Source organism: Thunnus albacares, chromosome 1 (assembly GCF_914725855.1).
Source record: "Thunnus albacares chromosome 1, fThuAlb1.1, whole genome shotgun sequence".
NCBI lineage: Eukaryota > Metazoa > Chordata > Actinopteri > Scombriformes > Scombridae > Thunnus > Thunnus albacares.
The window spans coordinates 4,933,714-4,952,927 of NC_058106.1; the positions used below are offsets into that span (position 1 = coordinate 4,933,714).

The window sequence follows — 19,214 nt, forward strand, 5'->3', positions numbered from 1 at the left end:
TGTGCAACACTGGAACACCTTTTAAGGGTGTGAAGCAGAACCACACTACACCTGCTATAGTACTCCTGATAAACAACATTAACACCTGCTCACTTGCACATGCTGTTTAAGGTAAGTGCACTCATGTAGACTGGAGCGTGTCTCATTAACTGTGCATTGAATGGTCATACATCATCTGTGCAAAAATGGCTTTATTTTACAGGTCCACAGTTGGGAAGTGTTCTGTGAAATTTTGATATTTAGTAATTATAGGAAAAATAAGAGTTTCTACAAAAGAGCTGCTCCTTTTAAATCCACATTCATATTAACTGATTATTCATTTAGTTTTGAAAACTTTATTCTTCATATATGTTTAATTGTACTAATTGCTGTAGTATGTAGGAAAATAATACTTTTTTGCATTGCTTAAGTTAGAAATTAATTGGAGTTATTTTAGAATGTAAAGGCAAACACAGTACCTTATTATTAATAGTAGTAGTAGTAGTAGTAGTATTTCTGGCAGTAACAGACAATCTTAATGAACTGGAAAACAGAAAAAGGACAGTTATAGTATGGCTAACGGGCTCAAAGAATATAAGGACTTACAAGTAACAAAGCAAGCATCTTGTGATTTTTTATGGACATCTGATTAAAACAATCTGTTGAGTACAGGGCAAATTAAATTACAGCAAAAATGAGATAATACCTTCAGTAAATACATACTAACATGAAGTCAAAAACTGAGCAGAGGAATTTGAAGAGAATTCACATTTTACATTGTGCTCATTTGAGGCCCCCTTGGTGGCTGCAGGGCCCCTAAGCAACCGTTTAGTTTGCTTATGCCTCAGGCTGGTTATGGGCCTGTGTCTTTTATTAATGTGCACAGTGTTCCCTCACTCACAGGCAGCAGTCATCAGTGCGCACACACACCAGACACACAGCAGCTGAACAGAGAAAATGCTTTCAACATTAGGATTCTATCTGCATTTAAGACCTGTGCCATGAAAAGTGGACCCTGGAGGAGAGTTATAATATAGGGCCCTATTTTAACTGCGCAAGTGCAATGACAAGCGCAACGTGGTAGGTCATAGGTGCACGGACTGTTTGGGCATCTCCATGCGCACCTGCTGTTTTGGTTGATGTATGTGCAGCAATGCAATGTGCAAAAGGGCTGAGTGAAGGTGAATATAGATCAGCAGGTGTGGTGATTATTAATAATGATCTCAGCCAGTCATATCACTGCTCTCATAGCTCTGAAACAGTTGTGCCAATCACAGTTAAACATGATAATGACAGCTCAACAAATGGGAAGCTTTTCTTCAGGAAATGTCTGGATGGTTCAGAGCATCAAGACATGAACACACATCACCACAAATCCATAATGATTCCTGCTAACCTGATGTCTTCTTCATTAAAAAAGCAGAATATCGAGTTACAACCACCCAGTCTGGTGTATGTAGAGGTGTGTGTGGTTATACTGTAGCAGCCTGGTGTCGTTTTCAGACAATTTAATGAGGATAAACACAGTGATATGACGGGTATGCATAACTGCAATGCGCTCTGGCGCGGCACACTTCTCAGAGACTGTGGATTTATCAACATATCAGTCCTGCTGCCTATAGATGCTGCAGGGATTTAATGAGAAGCTTTTCATACAGTATAAAGTCAGCCTATCACAGGGAGGCAGAAAACCTGGTGCTATGGTGTCAAAACAACTTTGCGCTCAATGTCAGCAAGACAAAGGAGGTGATAGTGGACCTGAGGAAGGGGAGGAGTCATCACAACCACCCATCAATATACAATGGTGAGTGTGAGGGCGAAAGTGTTAACACCTTCAAGTTCCTCAGTGTCTACATCAGTGAGGACTTCACCTGGACTCACCACCATCACTCAGCTGAAGGCACAGCAAAGGCTGTACTTCTTGAGGAGGCTGAGTAAATTTAAGAAGCCATCAACTACTACCGGTGCATCATTGAGACCATTCTCACTAGCAGCATCATGGTATGGTTCAGCAACAGCACAAAAGCAGACTATAAACGCCTGCAGGGAATGATGAAGTCAGCCCAGCACGTCATAGGAACGTCCCTCCCATCACTGCAGGATATCTACCAGCAGAGAATGCTCAGAAGGGCCTACAACATCATCAAACACCCTACCCACCCCCAGCACCACCTCTTCACACTCCTGCCATCTGGCAGACGGTAAAGGAGTCTGAAATGCAGGACCTCAAGGCTCAAAGACAGTTTCTACCCTCAGGCCATAAGGCTGATTTACACCTCCAAGACACTGCCCCTTAAATTTCTTCAGTGATTATTCTGGGGAAGCGAAGCTTTCCCTAGCCTCTTAATAGTGTCGCCTATGGCCATAACAGTATATAAATAACAGAAAATCACAAAAAGCATGAGATGTCCCCTTTAAAAAGTGTTAACCACAGATATTAAACAGATTTTACTGTATATTTATTTCTGCTGTGAGAATTAAACCACTTCACTTCCCACTGGAGTTCAGATGAACAATTCACATCAAAAGACAATGTTATATTTAGTAACATAATATGTTATCTGCTATCATTAAGCACCCTGCGGTGTAAAGTGACCACTGATTAGCATTGTCTGTAAACATTAGCACACTAAAATGATGTGTTTGTGAATTCAGCAGCAGCAAAATGTCCACATCTTTGGTTGTGAGTGTGTACATTACACTGAACACAATTCCCTCTCTCCTCTGCGAGGATAAAGCTCATTGAGCTGTACATCTCTGTAACGTGAAAGAGCTCAGATTAGAAACATCACATTGAAATAGAAAATTGAAGCTGTCTTTTTCAAGGCGACAGCTGGAGTTTTGATAGAGAGAGTCCTCTTGCCTCCCACTGCGTGCACAACAGCACACAGTGCTGGAAATTGAGATGAAAATGAGAGCTCAGTAAGAGGAGCCTGGATGGCTTTGAGGTGGGAACAGATATTTCATGACAGCACAATAAAGCCTAATAGAACTTTTCTCTTTTCTCTCCCTCTCCAGTCATGTGTCTCTTTGCAGTGGGACCCCTTTTTATGCTTGACACAAGCAGCCGCTGATGTGTGAAGCTTAAGTAGTCTTATTAATGCTGCCAGTCATGGATCAGCACAATGCACAGATCCTCCCCCTTTCAGCTAGAAGGCTGGAAATGAGCACACATGACGGAGGCTCAGTGGCTCTGAATACGCAATCACTGTCCTTCATCATTTGCTTTTACACCCGATTCCTTTATACTGTATCTACAGGTTGACTTGCTAGTTCAGTGCACGAACCGCACACACTCATAAACATATGAGACTTTTGTCTGTCTGTGTTACTCTTTATCCACTTATTAGTTGCCATTAATTGCTCCTGAGAATCATTAATAAAGCAACACTGTGAGCACATCCCATCAACAGACTGTGATGTCTGCCCAAAACGTTTTAGGAATGAAGGAAGTGAAGATTCACTTATTAAGCATGCTTACATGCATATTAAGGCAATATTTTGAGATCACCAGGTAAATGTCTTTATGTGAATGTCTTCATCTGAATATGATGATGGTCAGAGTTTAAATAGATTACATTAATTATATTTTCTCATAGTTTTTGCAATTTTATGGAAAAGAGCTGATTGAGCCATAGGCAAACAGGAGTAAATGTCTACAGCAGCTCTTACAGGCCACAAACAAACAACACACTTCTTGTTTTTGCTCTTTTATTTGTACAAAACAGATGGGATCTTTAAATGAGCACATTCAAGCTCACCGGAGGATGAACCCTTTCTATTTTGGACATGAGAGCTTTCCTTTGACATTGCTCTCAGGCCTCAATATGATATCTGTACACAATATTCTACCATCTTTAAGACACTTTATTCCATTTTAAGGCATTTTTAAAATTCTTTTTCATGAATGATAATGTCTTTTACTTAAGAATTTTAGCTGTGTTTCCTTTTTTAAGCTATTCCTATCCTCTCTTTTAATGTAATGCACTGTTTTTTGTTTTTCTTGTTTGCCTCCTTTTATTCTACGCATGTATTCCTGTTTAATATTCTGAATGTTTCTCATTTGTTTTTTATCTTTTCAATTTGAAGCACTTTGAGCTGCATTCTTTTTTTGTACGAAAGGTGCTATATAAAGTAAGTTATTATTATTATTATTAATATACTGTATGACATAAGGAATTTCTTCTAATGTCACCCTCAGTACAAACTACATTTTTTGCTGCAATACTGCTAGAGCTGTTAGAACACTGTGGCTGTCAGTAGGTTGTTTTCTTTGTCCAACATAATGAACATTGCAGTCTATAGGGGCCAATAGCAAGGCTTCAGATGTCGATGTTTGTACATTGTAACACCTTCATATCTCTCTTGAGTGTATCTTACATGGCCCGTGAGACTGTATAGAATCTAATCCAGTCCACAATGAAAATGTCTCACCAGTAGTCATCTGGTTGCATAAACTGTACAGAACGTAGCATGCAGGCACATGCAAGAATGGACAGACAGCCGTACAAACAGGTTGACACATTCACTCACCCATGCTTCCACCTTGGCTTTGCATCTGTGCTCAAGCGAGCCAAATGAGGTGAAGGTGTCACCTTGATGGGAAAAATCTATTTTAGAAAGCTTTTAGGGCAGGTGTGGGAGTCTCTCACCTGCTCCTACGATCCATACTGCATCTTGAGGCTACAAGGTGCTCTTTTCACTGCTGTCCAACTGGAAAATGCTCCTGCCAACAGTCTGTGTAATTTCCACAGACACACTGTCACTTAAACACTGAGGATTTTTTTTTTAATCTTTTTTTAGCAGAATTAAAAAAGCTTCTTATTACTTCCTTCCTCCCTCAGAACCACCATCATCTCTCATGAAAATGTTTCATGCCAACAGATGCTCTGCAGCAGCTCATCACTCCAGAATAGAAAACTGTCACAAACTTGGGAACATAGAGGTACACCGGCAACAGACACTTCTCAGTGTGTCACTCTGATGGACTTCTGTTTGAATTATGAATGAGTAAACGTCTGTGTTCTATTTATGCAACTCTGAGAGCAGAATTTCACTCTGACAAATATCCTCATTCACCTTAAAATCAACATTATTCCTGTACAAAGTTCTAAATCTGAAAAGCTGCTTGTTACAAAGAAGAGGCTCTCTCCTGCTGGAAGTAGGTTAGGACCTCAGCTTACTCTTTGCAGTACTACTTATAATTAATACTACTTACAAATAATAATAATTCTAATCATCTTTATATATATAGCGTCATAAGCCTTGTGCCCATCCATCTGTTCAGTTTAGATCAGTGCACATCAGTGCTCTACAGTACACTGTATGAGTGACCAGGCTGCCTTTAAAGTTTTTTGAGTTGGTTGACTTGGCAAGTTTGTGTTCAGTTCGTTCGCTAGTTCTAATGTAACAATGCAATAAATTGTGAACACAACTTTGGGCCTCGTACTTGTGGTCCAGACCTGTTGTACATGTCATGAATAGATCATCTCTGCCTTTCTTTACAGGGGAGAAACACTGGTTTGAATTACAATTATAATGTCCTCATTTGAATGAATTTGGAGTTTAAATATGATACTGAAATTAACAAAACAAACTGACCATATCATCATCATGGCTGCCAATTTACTGAAAGTTTTTTTAGATTTTCTGATTTTTATTGCCATAATTTTGCTCATGAACAGGTGGCATTCATCAGACTGAAACAAGCGATTTACAACAAATTCAGGCAGTTAAGAGAGTTTGTTGAATCCAACTTGGAACAGTCATATGAGCAAGTATGAGAGTTTATGGATAAAAATATGAACATGTGCTTGCATGAGGCCAAAAAAGTTGCTTATTTCAACATTCAGTAGTAACAAAAACAACATTATCATTCATTTGGTGTCGTGTTTCAGTCCATCTGGTGAATATAAGTCCAATATTCACTCTCTTTTAGCTCTGTTTTTGCTCTCTACCAACTCCTGGGGAAAATATCTGACTCTTTACTTGCTGAATGCTCCACTATGTTCACCAGCTAGTCTACAGCTAACTGTGTCTGTTTGCCATTTGGTGCTGAGCAGGTAGTGTACAGTGGATTTTTAGAGCTTTTTCTCTGAAAACAGGTGCCTGCTGCAGCCGAAAACAACGCCATGAGAGCGCTGAGAGTTAAACAAAACAGTAAAGTTGCAGCGGGACAGCTAAAAATTTCATGAGGCTCGTTGTTGAATAAAATTTAGGGGGAAAAACACGTGTGTTCTCCTTCATCTATGGCGCACACAAACCAAAATGATGAAGTGAAAAGAAAAAGAAATTTGTGTGACTTAGCTGCATTTTCAAGACATAAGAGCAGTGCAGATGGATGATGGGAGTTGATGATATATTTCTGCTCTCATGTACTTATACTTTTTTCTGTTTACATCATAGCACTATGATTCATCATGCATTCATCACGTGACCAAGATTTTATTAGAGCTGCCTCGCACAGTGTGACATGCAATAAACTTACACAATTGTTGTTTCACAGTCTAAGGGCACCTGAAGAAACGAAAACAAATATCTTTGTTTTCTATGTACATATTCAATATGTATATATAAATGAATATAAGTGCTGTGGACATCTTTGCATGTGTACATGAGAAACTAGACAATGGTAAAACTTTCCAGTGGAACCATTTTTCTATATCAGTTCTTTGCCTCATTATGCAAACCAGCCAAGTTGGTGTCTTGACAGCATTTTTTAGTAGATTCTGAGTAGCATTACCAAAGAGACCTTGTCACCTCCTCACCCCTTTCTCCCCTGTAGTCTCTTGTTTTTGTCAAGTGAATGCAAAAATGCAAAAAATAATCCTTATAAAGCAGAGTGTGATACAGACTTGTAGTTTTTCACATGCATCTCATTTAGCCTCTCAGATGTTCAAGGACAGCTAATGGTGAACCCAAAAAGTCCTGACAACAGCAACAAAAAACAAAGAGAGGGAACACGGCTGCCCACGCTGCAGGAGATGAAATGTCCAGTGTGTGTAATGTAATTCTGCAGAAAAGCCGCGGTGTTGCGGTGAATTCACACCAGCCAGGGAACAGCTTGTAGGTACGATTTCCCTGGGATAACACTGACCTTTAATTGCATTAAGCCTGTGTGCACTCGCCACTGTGGCTCGGCTGGAAGACTGCGAGGGCTGCAGATGCACCATCTGTGTGGCCTTTCCTCGCTCACCGCGGCTAACCTTGGATTGTGGAGAGCAGCTGTCTGGAGGGGAGCGGGCCGGGCAGGGTGAGCAGGGCTCAGCCGCTCACATCGTTTTAAAGACAGTGGAGGATGGAGCGGAGAGGATGGTCCTCACCTGAATCCACAGTGACAGCTTCCCTCCAGGGCAGAGGCCTGTGCACAGGCTGACTGGCCTTTCTTGTCTGGGGTTTTTCTAGTCATCTGACATCTCCTGTCATCTCTACTACAGCATCTACCGTTTCAGTTGTCATATCCTGCTATCTGACTCTCAGGATCATCTACCATATGTTGGGTGAGTTGAGTTATCCTAATCTTTATTTAATGCCATAGAGCTTAAAAAGGTTCCATTGTTCTGCTTGGGTACCAACAGAATGAGAAAATAGAAGAACAAGAGTGAAGAGTAATAATAGAATAAAAGTACATAGGAATAAAAGCTACTTTAAAGTCAATTAAAAGTAAGTCTTTAAAAGAGCTCACTTTATTCTCTGTGGAAGCGGAGTTGAGGAGACTCACAGTGAATGCCCTACTAGTCTCTGTCTCCGGGGACCAACAACAACAGCTGGTCAGCAGGGCTCAGACTAGGAGAAGGGGTGTATGGAGTGAGAAGGTGAAGGTAAGCTCGATCAATCAGTGCCTTAAAGACAAGCAGTAGAGTTTCAGAGTCAGTTCTGAACACGACAGGTAAACAGTGCAGGGAGGCGAGGAGAGGGAAACTGTGCTTACATTTTCTACATCTTACAAGAAACCTAGCAGATGTTTTTTTTTTATTCTTATTATTTTTTATTATTTTAATTGATACTAATGGGGAAATGAACAAAAACAAACGCAAAACACTTAACGTCAGAAAACAGCACAGTTTGCTTGCTGCCAGAAGTGCTGCACAGGTGGAGAGAGCCAGGTCGTATGGAGATCATCATCAGGGTATACTGAGTGCACCATGAACACATCAGGTTCAAATAGATGCATTTGATACATTTTCTAATGTGTGATGTGTGTTCTGTGAATGATTTTACACTGGATAAGTTGCAGGTTACTGTTGTTGGTGATGATTTGATTCCAGAAATCAGAAGTTGAAGCAAACTCTAAGTTTTCCTCTCAGCTTTTATAACCTTGACTGTATATTTTTGAGAGTAGTAGTACTTACCAGTTCTGTGATTACAGCAGGCGGCTGTAGAGTGACTTGTACTTAACTCTATTTTTGGGGTAATGATAACTGAAGAAATGTATTTCTGAACCCAGTATATAAAGTAGAGGAGGGAGCCGTTTTGATAGACATGTTGAAATTATGTGATACGTTTTTATTTCCGATTACTGAAGCTCATTGCTTTATTATTGAATAATAAGTCAGGGTTGTTCCAAAGTGGAGTGTGTTTGCATAATGCCAGAGATGTCTCCACCAAGCTGTCAGAGGAGTAGCGATCACAATATTTTCAAAGCAGGGATGTTTTGTAATTGAAGGGCTGATTAGTGGGAGAACTGAGAGTGGAATATTTTCACAATGTGACTGCTCTATCAGAATCAAAGACCACTCCTAGATTTCTAGCCTCTTGAGCATAGTGCAAACCCAACGAGCCTATGTTACATAACAATGTGTTTAGGACCAAACACAATCACTTCAGTTTTATCAGCATTCAACAGTTACTAGACTGCAGGTTGTGAGTGAGGTCACAGAAGAGAGACCTGATGAATATAGTATAAGTGTAAAGAGAAATATGGGAGTTGCAAATTACTTGAACTAATTAGTAGCATGTACATAGCAAACAGTAAAGAGCCAAGAATAGGCCCATGAGGACCTATAATGCTTTCCTATATATTAATACACTATATATTAAATATATTAAAGTTCTGGGATCAAATGTTTGTCAGCGGCCGTAGTAATTATGACCCGGGGAAGTGACACAGTTCAGATGACATCAATATAAGGTGACTTAATAAGTTGCCTTATTAGGAGCAGGCGGGTTGGGTGGATGGCTAGTTAGTTAGATGGCAAAACGTGGACTTTGCTGCAGGAGACCACTGTTTGCTTCCCGTTTCCAACTGCGAGTCGGGACACTTTTTTAAAAACCGTAACATTGTGGTGTTTACTATTGCTATGACAATGAAGGTTGCGTAACTTTAAGGAACTATAAACCACGTTAAAAATGATCATTTTAACCCAAACCATCATCTTTCCCTAAACATAACCAAGTGGTTTTTGTTCCTAAATCAACCAGACCTTAACCACAGCATTGTCACACCATAAAACATCATTATTTTTTAACAGTGATTTGTAACAGTTTTGGAAAGTGGCATATTAGTGCATTACTACAGCTGCTAGATAACCTAAACATAACTATAGGTTGTTTTTTGCAGACTGAATTTCAGACCTATTCTGTCGTTTAATTATGAGGATGTGTTGGTTTCACAGTGACAAGTGTCAAACAGAATATTCAGGAAAATATCAGAGATGAATGGTAGACAGCATCAAGCCTATGCAGTAGTGGGTCTGATGCATGCATGTACATGATGTCCACATAATCCACAACAGATGAAAAAGTGGACTGAACAGGATTTTTTCTTTCTGCAAAGAGAAAGCATTTCTTAAAACTGGAATAAAACCCTAATTTGATTTGAAGTTTCTTAACAAGGTTATTAATGAGAGCATGGGAAGTTAATTTATCATAAAGCCATATTCCAAGATATTTGTATGTATCTGTAGGAACTTTAATACTCTAATTTAATTGTATCTATTATTTAAAGAGTAATGTTATCTACCTTTTGTACAGAATGTGCATGATTTTTACAGTGAGTCAAATATTCAAAGCCTACCACTATTCATGTTTTTAAATAGAATAATCAAATAGAAATAATATGTCTTACAGATCATTTAAAAGTAATATTCACACATGAATTTTACATGAAATCAAACCCAGTTTTTGATAATAATTATAGTGGGCATGTTTTTTGCAATAGCCATTAAATGTATTTTTGTAATTTCTCATCTATTTAGTTGTTTTCATTGTTAGTGACAGACTTTTACTGTGACCAAAAATTACTGTTGTTTTGGATAGCGGATCAGTTTTAAATATTGCAGGGGTAATGGAACAAGACGGTGCTGCCACAGTGAGCTGTTAAACCTCCAACTCCTCTGCAAGGTAAACAACTTCACTGTGCCCTGCTGTTTTATGGAAAACTACTTGCACTGTATGCAGCATGAAATCAGAAATAAACAGGGTGTGATCTGTAAACAGATACACCAGTTGCTCTTCTGTTGTATGTTTGACAAGGTAGCTGTTCAACAAGTGTTTGCCGCCTACAATTCTGGGACCTATAGTATTAACTCGCACTTGCTGTTACCATGGTCACCATGAGTGTCACCAAAGAAATGAACCAGAACTGAAATCTTAAGGATTATAACTTTATTTGATATCTGTGGAAACTAAAGAGTAATGTCTGAGCCACAATGGGGCCACTGCTTGGGTTAATTTCCTTATTTTGTGCTACTTGCAGTGCTGTCGTCTTGGAAAGGATAGATCAGCATGTGCTGGAGCAATTCTTTGCCTTAAAAATGCACGAGCAAAATATTCCATGTGTGTAATACATGGTATATCCATACAGTGGTACAACAGTTACTCTCTTGTTTCTCTTGGTATAGTTTTTTTTCTTATAACTTACATGGATTTACATTATTTTTATCTACATTTGAAGACATATTGCTGTTCTCACAACCACTCTGAAATCCCTCTGAGCTTTCCACCCACTGAGGGCAGCATGTATAGACTCAGGAACAATAAGACACTCTACCACTAAACAGTATGATTCCATCTAAAACTCCAGTAAGTGCAGGGGAATACATAGGGAGGGGTCCACATTTATATGTGTCACTCATAATATGCACCAACTGTGACATCACTGAACACTTGAGCAGCATTTCCGAGACACACAGATGACTGTTTTGTGTTATGGCTTCTAAAAGCGCATTGGCACATTAATATTTGAAAGCTGGGAGCGTTTCTCTTCAGGTGGCAGTCCAACTGAATTTTGCTTTGCATTATATTTTTTTAAAAGAAGTACCCATGCTTTTTGTATTTTTATGTAAATTAACCAGTTCCTTTCTGAATAAGCCCCTTCATCACTGCATTGAAAACGTTTTCTATTCTACATTAAGGCTGAAAAAAGAGTGAAATTGAAGTATATTTGTTGATCCCTCCTCTCCTAAACCATGATCTGAGATTCATTAGCTTCAGTAGTTCTATATCCAATGCCTCTTTGTATGCTTGTTAAGGGACACTATTAGGCACTGGAACTGACAAAGTCATTGCATGCATTATTCACCTCAATCCAATTTGGCAGACTAACATCTATTTGATATTCTAATTTACCGTCGGGAAGAAGGGATGTCTGGAGGCAGTGCTAACACATGCACCTTGTTCAAGTGGCCATCTAACTCTGGATTTATTGATGTCGCATTCTGTTATTGTCCTCACTAAATGGAGCCTTAGCAAATGAACCTATATTTGGTCATTCTTTCCTCATCCTGTTTCTCCACTCTCCTTAATGCTATTGAGTGAACCCTTATCCCTGTTTGAAAACATATATATTGTATATATATCATATATACACCTCAGTGGTGGTAATGAGGGAGGGGCAAATGCTGCTTTTTCACTTTTCCTCATCCAGATTTACCCTGCTGGTCCGGACCTTCAAAACCAACAACCCTCTGGTCACAAGCTCACTTCTATAACCTTTAGGCCACCACTGCTAATGGCTTCCTGCTTGTTATCACTGACCTTTCTTTTCTGTCTCACTCTGTGATTTAGCCTGATAAGAACAATTTTGAACATCAAAATTTTGTGTCATGCATATTTAATACAATACAGGCCAGAATTCAAACAATGGCTGAAACAGTGGCCAAACAGATAGGCTATAGTCATGATCCATTTTCCATCATGGCTCACAAGGTAGCTTCAGTACATTTCTCCCAGGGGCTGAATTTATGGTTCCAACTCACACTGTCTACTAATTTTATTTTATGTAATTGCTGTGCAGATGGGCACTAAAAATAATTCCTTACAGTAATATCACTGTTTTGGCGCCCATGTTAACAGGTTAGAGCAGCCACACAGTCCGTGTGAGATGCGTGTGTCATGTGAGGCTGCTGCGTCGCTTCATCTAGCATTCGAGGTCTCGCCTATTTTCTCCGCGTGACATGCGCAGTTCTCAGCAGAAATAGACAGGGAAAATGAGAATGGCAGAAGCGCCGCAGCAGACACGTTTCCAGTGTGGCCACTGCAAGCGTGAGAGACGCAGCAGTTCAGCGCACTGCTGAGGTTCACGCATCCAGTGTGTCCCAGGCGTAATATATGCGTTCTCTGTGAAAGTACTCATGACAAAAACAATAGTTTGAAAAAATTTATTGACATGCCAATTAATCGCACAAAAAAATGCCCCCAGTGTGTAAAGGTCTTGGTCTCAGCAGGACTTGGAAAAACTTATTCATGCATTTATCTTCAGTAGACTTGACTACTGTAACACTGTCTTCACAGGTCTCCCCAAAAAATCGATTAGACAGCTGCAGCTGCTTCAGAACGCTGCTGCTCGAGTCCTCACTAAGACCAAGAAAGTGGATCATATCACTCCAGTTCTCAGATCTTTACACTGGCTTCCTGTCTGTCAAAGAATTGACTTTAAGATATTGCTGTTGGTTTATAAAGCACTAAATAGTGTAGGGCCAAAATACATCTCTGATCTGCTGCTACATTATGAACCATCTAGACCTCTCAGGTCGTCTGGGACAGGTCTGCTTTCTGTCCCCAGAGTAAAAACTAAATATGGTGAAGCAGCTTTCAGTTTTATGCTCCACATATCTGGAACAAACTCCCATAAAACTGTAGATCTGCTGCGACTCTCAGTCCTTTTAAATCACAGCTGAAGACTTTTCTGTTTGCCGCTGCCTTTCATTAAACCACATTAAGGGTTAATATTTTACACTGCACTGTTACTTTTATTCTCTTGTTTTATCCGTCTTATTCCCTTTTTAGCTTCTTTTTTATTTCCAAATGTAACACTTTTCAATTGTTTTTGTATGTCTTTTTACTTGTGTTGCTTTTATATTCTGTTTTAATGCCTTTTATGCTCTATGTAAAGCACTTTGAATTGCCTTGTTGTTGAAATGTGCTGTACAAGTAAACTTGCCTTGCTTTGCCTTGCCTAAAGGCAGATACAGTAATGTATGCACAATGAAACATACATAACACTATTAAATACATTGAGGAAACTTAAAGAAATGCTTTGACACTTTCAAAAATTCCAAATTCAGACTTATATTAATGGGGTGTTTGAAAAAAATATATAGTGTAGGAGAACAGATGGACTTCAGAAAAAAGGAATAATCTTACATCTCAGGATGGTGATGCTCATTGTGCCACACGTCTCCTGATTTTTCATGTCAATATTTTAATGTTTCCTGTTCCTTCCAAATGGAAGAAACCCAAGACAAATTATGGGTGTTTAAATAACAATTTAGAAACTTTAAAACTGCAAAACATTGCTCCTTCCCTCAACCCTCTTCCACAAACGGTCATCATCAGTTCATCAGAAGTTCATCAGTTTTCTTCTTTTCTGTGTGGAGCATTAATCGAGGGTTTAACAGTCAACAGCTTTCTCTCTCTTCCTCACTGCGTGTTAATTCTTTTTCCATTTGTACTTCTTATCACTCCTTGCAGCACTGAGTGGCTTTTTGTCTTTCAAAACGCTGCAGTAAAACTCTGAACAGGACTGCTCAAAGTTGAGTGATCAGGAGCTCACTCCTTATGAGCTCCATGGAGCACCTGTTCCTGCCGTTCCTAGAAGACCCGCACCATTGAATCATTTTATCCCCATTTGAGTTAGCCGGAGGGCTAAACTGAAATTTAGTCATCTTTACCTGCAGTAGTCATTGCGCGGGGTGTTTTGTTGTAAAATGTGTTGTGGTCGACAGGGTGCGGGGTGTTTCTACTTGGGTAGCACCGTTTTTGTTGTGTTGTTGTGTTGTTATGCTGGTTGTTTGTTGTTGTTGGTTGTTAGCATGAGAGTGGCAAGGCACTTGGGAGCACAAAAAAACATCACATTTGGATTTGAATTGGATGAGAATGTGCACGACATATTGAAGCATGGCACCAAAAGCTCCATCTTGTGGCCATTAGTGAAACACCACCATACTGCTTATTAACTGCCATATATCTTAAATGTAATATTCCATGGTAACCAAATTCAGCAAAGTTGGACAGATGGGGATGCTGGACAAGTCTGTAACATTTGATACCATTTCACCTGTAGGTGGCACAAGATTTTTAAAAATTGCTGCAGATTTCTGCATTTTGCAATTTATTAAAGCTGTCAGAATTCACTTGCATTTTCTGCAGGAAATTCATTTTTTAGTTCCTTATGGAAAAAGTGAGGAGAATTTAAATATCAGTTTGAAAGCAGTTCGGAATTTCAGTTAAATGCATGTCTTTAATATACGCCTGTTTCAAAAAAGGCTCTTCCTGCGGTTATTTGAGAATTTACAGTAGTTTAATACTTGATACAGGCTCCTAGTGAGACACTTGTCAGACAATACACAGTATAGATAACAAGCACACATTCCTACCTTAATGATCACATTTGATGAAAGACAAGTAATCCAGTGGGTTGCTGAAAGGTCACACAAAGCCATTTTCCACCTCAGAGCAGATGTATCAGGAGCAGCTGTGTGAGGCTGCTACTGTATAGTTAACAACACACATGGCATAAGCCTGGAACCACAGTGCCCCACAGAGATCAGTGTTATCATTTTATGGCCGGTACAGTCAATCACTGACATCTACCCCTCTATCAAAATTTGACAAAAAAGCATAATTTACTATTCTGTTTTACCATGAACAGTGAGCATCAATGGTTTACAGTCAGATTCCAGCCAGTCCAACACCTCCGGGAATCTGTCGCATTGAAAAGCCTGTTGCTTCCAAGTGAAGTGTGACATTTACTGAAGCTTGTTAAAAGATGAGGTTTCTGCCTTCATGGACCGGGAAGTAATGAGCAGCTCGATGGATGAGAGGACGGGAAACGGAGGTGAAGCGATGAAGAGAGAGAAAGACGGAGATATATTTCTCCCATTATTTCCCGGAGCAATAATAACCTGGTTTTTAATCTCTCCCTCTCTCTATTCCACAGAGCAACTTGAATCACCACAGACACATTAGTGCAGCCAACTTAATCATATTGTGATAAGGCTTTCACTGATAAAAGGCATTTCATTTTAATAGATGTCTCTCTTCCTGTTAAGGTGGTGTTAAATAATCTGAAGGCAGTGGCCAGTATGCTGTCCTGTCTTTACAGCATGAAAGACATTTTACCTTTCAAATTCTATGGGAGGAAGGAATGGTTGCTTTACAGAAGAGCAAGCATATATCGGGCCATTAGTCTGTATTGTATAAATGTGTACACTAAACCACTAAACCAAGAGTTGATAATAGCACATTTCAGGAGATGATCTTGCATTAAACAATGTGGATTAATTAGGTTGAAGTGCAAAAATGTATCATTTCTGTTCCACAAATAAAAAATACAAGTTAAATTTGACCTAATCTGTTTTTCTTTTCTTCCAAAACCTGTCCATTTATTACATAAAATTTTGTTTTTGCTCTGTGAATAAATCTGACTAACCTGAATTTTAGAGCCTCATTGACATTAGAGAACTCTTGCTGGTTAATTGTTCCCAGATGTATCAGATCCAGTCAAATTTAAATCTATAAATGTAACATGTTAAAATGCGACATCTCTACATCTTATTTTTGTCTGTTAAACTGGACAGACACTGTACAGATTTAGCCCAGTTTAACCCCGAAATTGGTTGCACTGAATTTCTTCCAGATCGGTTGTCATTTGACATGCAGTTTGAGGGTCAACAATCAACAATATGGCTATTGGATGATTGGTTGAATTTCTGGCATGTCAGAAATTTTGGTCAGCAGTCTTGCACTTTGAGCAGTTTCAAGGTCCAAATTCAGCATAAAGTTTCAGACAAGATAGCAAGCAAGTACAGCTGATGCTGATGGGAATGTCATTTGTTTTGGGGGTATTTGGTCTGGATCTGATGATGGCCCTAGATGAAAGATTAGGGGACATCGGAATATATGTGTCAAATTTTATGGCAATCCACTGAATAGTTGTTGAGAGTCAGAATCCCTAGAGCCTTGCCACCAGCATGGCTAAAGATCCATAATTTAATGGTGCTGTTTGAAGAGATACATATTAAACTAAAGTAAAACAGGACATTAAGGCCTTACATGTTTCAGAACTATTTGTTAGTTTAACCAATTTTCCCATTTTCAAAGCAAGGCAGGGTAAGACAATGCAAATAGTGTATGTGGGCTCAAAACAAACTTGAGCCAGTACTTTTTCTGGACTAGGGTCTGATTGGATCCTTTGTTGGAATTCATTTAAGCTCAGTTCATGTTCTCATTCAGATTTTTTATTTGATCCTGTGAGATAGCCACAGATTCTTTTTGGTTGGGTTCAACTTCTTGGACCTCTTTGAAAAGTTTCTGAGGTGAATTTTCAGAAAGGTTTTAGGCATATCACCTGTAACCTAACACAAAAAAAGCATTTTATTTCAATACTTCTGTCTATTCCACTGCCTCTTTCTAACCTCACAATGTATTGATTGACAGTGAATGGGATTATACGATCAATATGAATGGCTTAAGAGGCAAGTCTGAACCATATCTGCCATTATGTCCTCATCAGTCACCTATCTCATCTCAAGAGCTGCACATGGAAATTTATTAAAACTCCTTATATCTACCTACCACTATAGTCCATTCAATGAGGAATGAGTCCATTACACGTGCTGCAATCCATCTCACAAAGAGACTACAGAGGGCTTCTGTGCTCTCCATCTCACAACCATTGTGGGTCATCATAGCTCTCATTAGGATTGTGGTGTGCTAGACCAGAAGGATGTTACTTCCTCTGGAATAGGCAGTAGGATGGAATAAAGGTTATAATGATCTGAGGAATGGAGCCATAATGTTTTTTATTTGACTGAACAACCTTTGGAGTCATGCACATAGAGAGGTGTTCTACATATGTGCAATGTATGTTAGTGGGGAAACAGTTGTAATCCAAGACCAGGACGGATCATATATTTCGTTTTCTGTGTTCGTGGTTTAAAGTGAACAGCCATTGTAATTTCTAATTTGAAAGCATGGTTATGAATTATGTATGATATGCCAACGGGTGCACTTTGTGCAATGTAGAATAATTGCAGTAACCTCCCAGCGTCCTTCAACCTCCTCTGGGAGCCTGGCGTTTCTTGATCAGAAGACGCAGGGCTCCATCTCTCTGTCACATTGGAAAAACAAAAGACTGGGATAAATGATTTGGATTTGATTCCAAAATGAAATAAACAGAATGGGCCTGAATGTTCTCTTGTGCATGTCTGGCTATAATTAGAGCAATGCAATGCTTTTGGAGAGCCACGTTTTCAAACCCAAGGCCCCCAGGCTGCATTCAGCTATACTCATGCCCTCGCTCCGCAGGAGCCCAGGCTGCACTTAGAGAGGTGAAGGACCCCCAGCTGTAGGATTGATAGGATAATGGAGCCCGAACTCTCACTTGGCCATTCTCAGCAGGGGTTTGAAGAGTCCATGTTGGATTGCTGCAGTGTATGGTGCATAGAGCCCATTAACTGGGCAGGTCACCACTCTTGACAGCTTTACTATGGATTTGAACTGGCCTCTAGGGTTGTTTGGGTGACTACTAATCAGCTTATTTCTTCCAGATCCCAGCGTTTACCAGTGACTGTAAGAACCCTACCCTTTGATAGTAGTGCACAATGTATAAATAGCCCAACCTTGTGGTTTAGTTAAGGGCATACAGTGTGCAAATACTATAAATTGGTGTTAAATGAATCCAAAAACAGGACTATGAATTAATCTCAGTGGCAAAAGGTCTTCAAAACATGCCTTTCAGAAGATGAGTAGTCTTGGGTAACTCTAAAGTATAATCATTTAAGGATACACATCTAGAGCACACTCCTTATGTTACACTAGGGTATGTCCTTTGGAGTCGCCCCAGGAATTAAGAATTTTGGTCTTGTATATGAAACCTTCTCTAAGTTAATGGTATCTTCTGCAGAAGTCTTGCCTTAGAAAATATAGCATTTGAAGGATAACACTGGTGACATTTAAGTTTTTTATTAATGTCAACAAATCCCAAAACAAACAATGAACTGATCCTACTAACAAGTATTGTGTGTGTACCCAAAGCCTGATATATCATATTTTTCTCTGTGCCATGGAGCTCCACTGTTGGTCAAAAACTATTTAAAACACATCAATTAGCCACACTGTTGCACAAGGTGACATGTTCCTTCATTACCATGAACACACAGGTAGTTTATTCTAAGTTAATCCCACATATACCATTCTGCTGCCAAAAATACTAGCTAGAGCACCAAATTTTGGTTATTTCTGCAGCTGAAAATAGTCCCTAGAAAATGCAATATTTCCTCATTTTTGAACGTTTGTTGAAAACTACAATCTTTTTTTAAAAAAATGAAATTTATTATATATACGTATTTTTGACCTCTTTGTAAAGATTTAAGTGTTCAGTAGGAATAAATGGGGTTATAGCTGAATGCCACAAACGGGGTAGGGAAGTCAGAAAGAACAAACAAACACAATTTTTGTTTTGGTCGTTTCATGGGATTTATTGACTTTTACTGACAATAAGAAAAATAGAGAATAAAACTAGCCTCATCATATAAGCTTTGCCACAGATATTTTTTAAGAAATGGGAGATATTTGCTAGATGCTTCTTTACTTATTTAATTTTTTTACTGAATTATCTATTTTTTTCACTTCTTACAAAGCCTTCAGGTGTGCATGTGCACATGTATATATACAGTATACAGTATGTGTTGGGAATATGTACACACATTTTGGAGGAGTTAGTGAATGTGCTAGAATTTACATGCACATACTGTAGATTTGTATATAGATTTTTCATTCAAAAAGGTTTATTT

The 19,214-nt window shown here is 39.1% G+C and overlaps 1 long non-coding RNA gene across 1 annotated transcript; it reads right to left on the reverse strand.

Moving 5' to 3' along the window:
* Positions 1-6,007: 6,007 nt before the first annotated feature.
* On the reverse strand, positions 6,008-18,423 carry LOC122988052. Its single transcript, XR_006404688.1, has 3 exons — positions 18,410-18,423; positions 18,224-18,225; positions 6,008-6,158 (listed from the first exon to the last, which is right to left on the reverse strand). It is a non-coding gene; the product is annotated as an uncharacterized LOC122988052 (long non-coding RNA).
* Between the last annotated feature and the right edge of the window lie 791 nt (positions 18,424-19,214).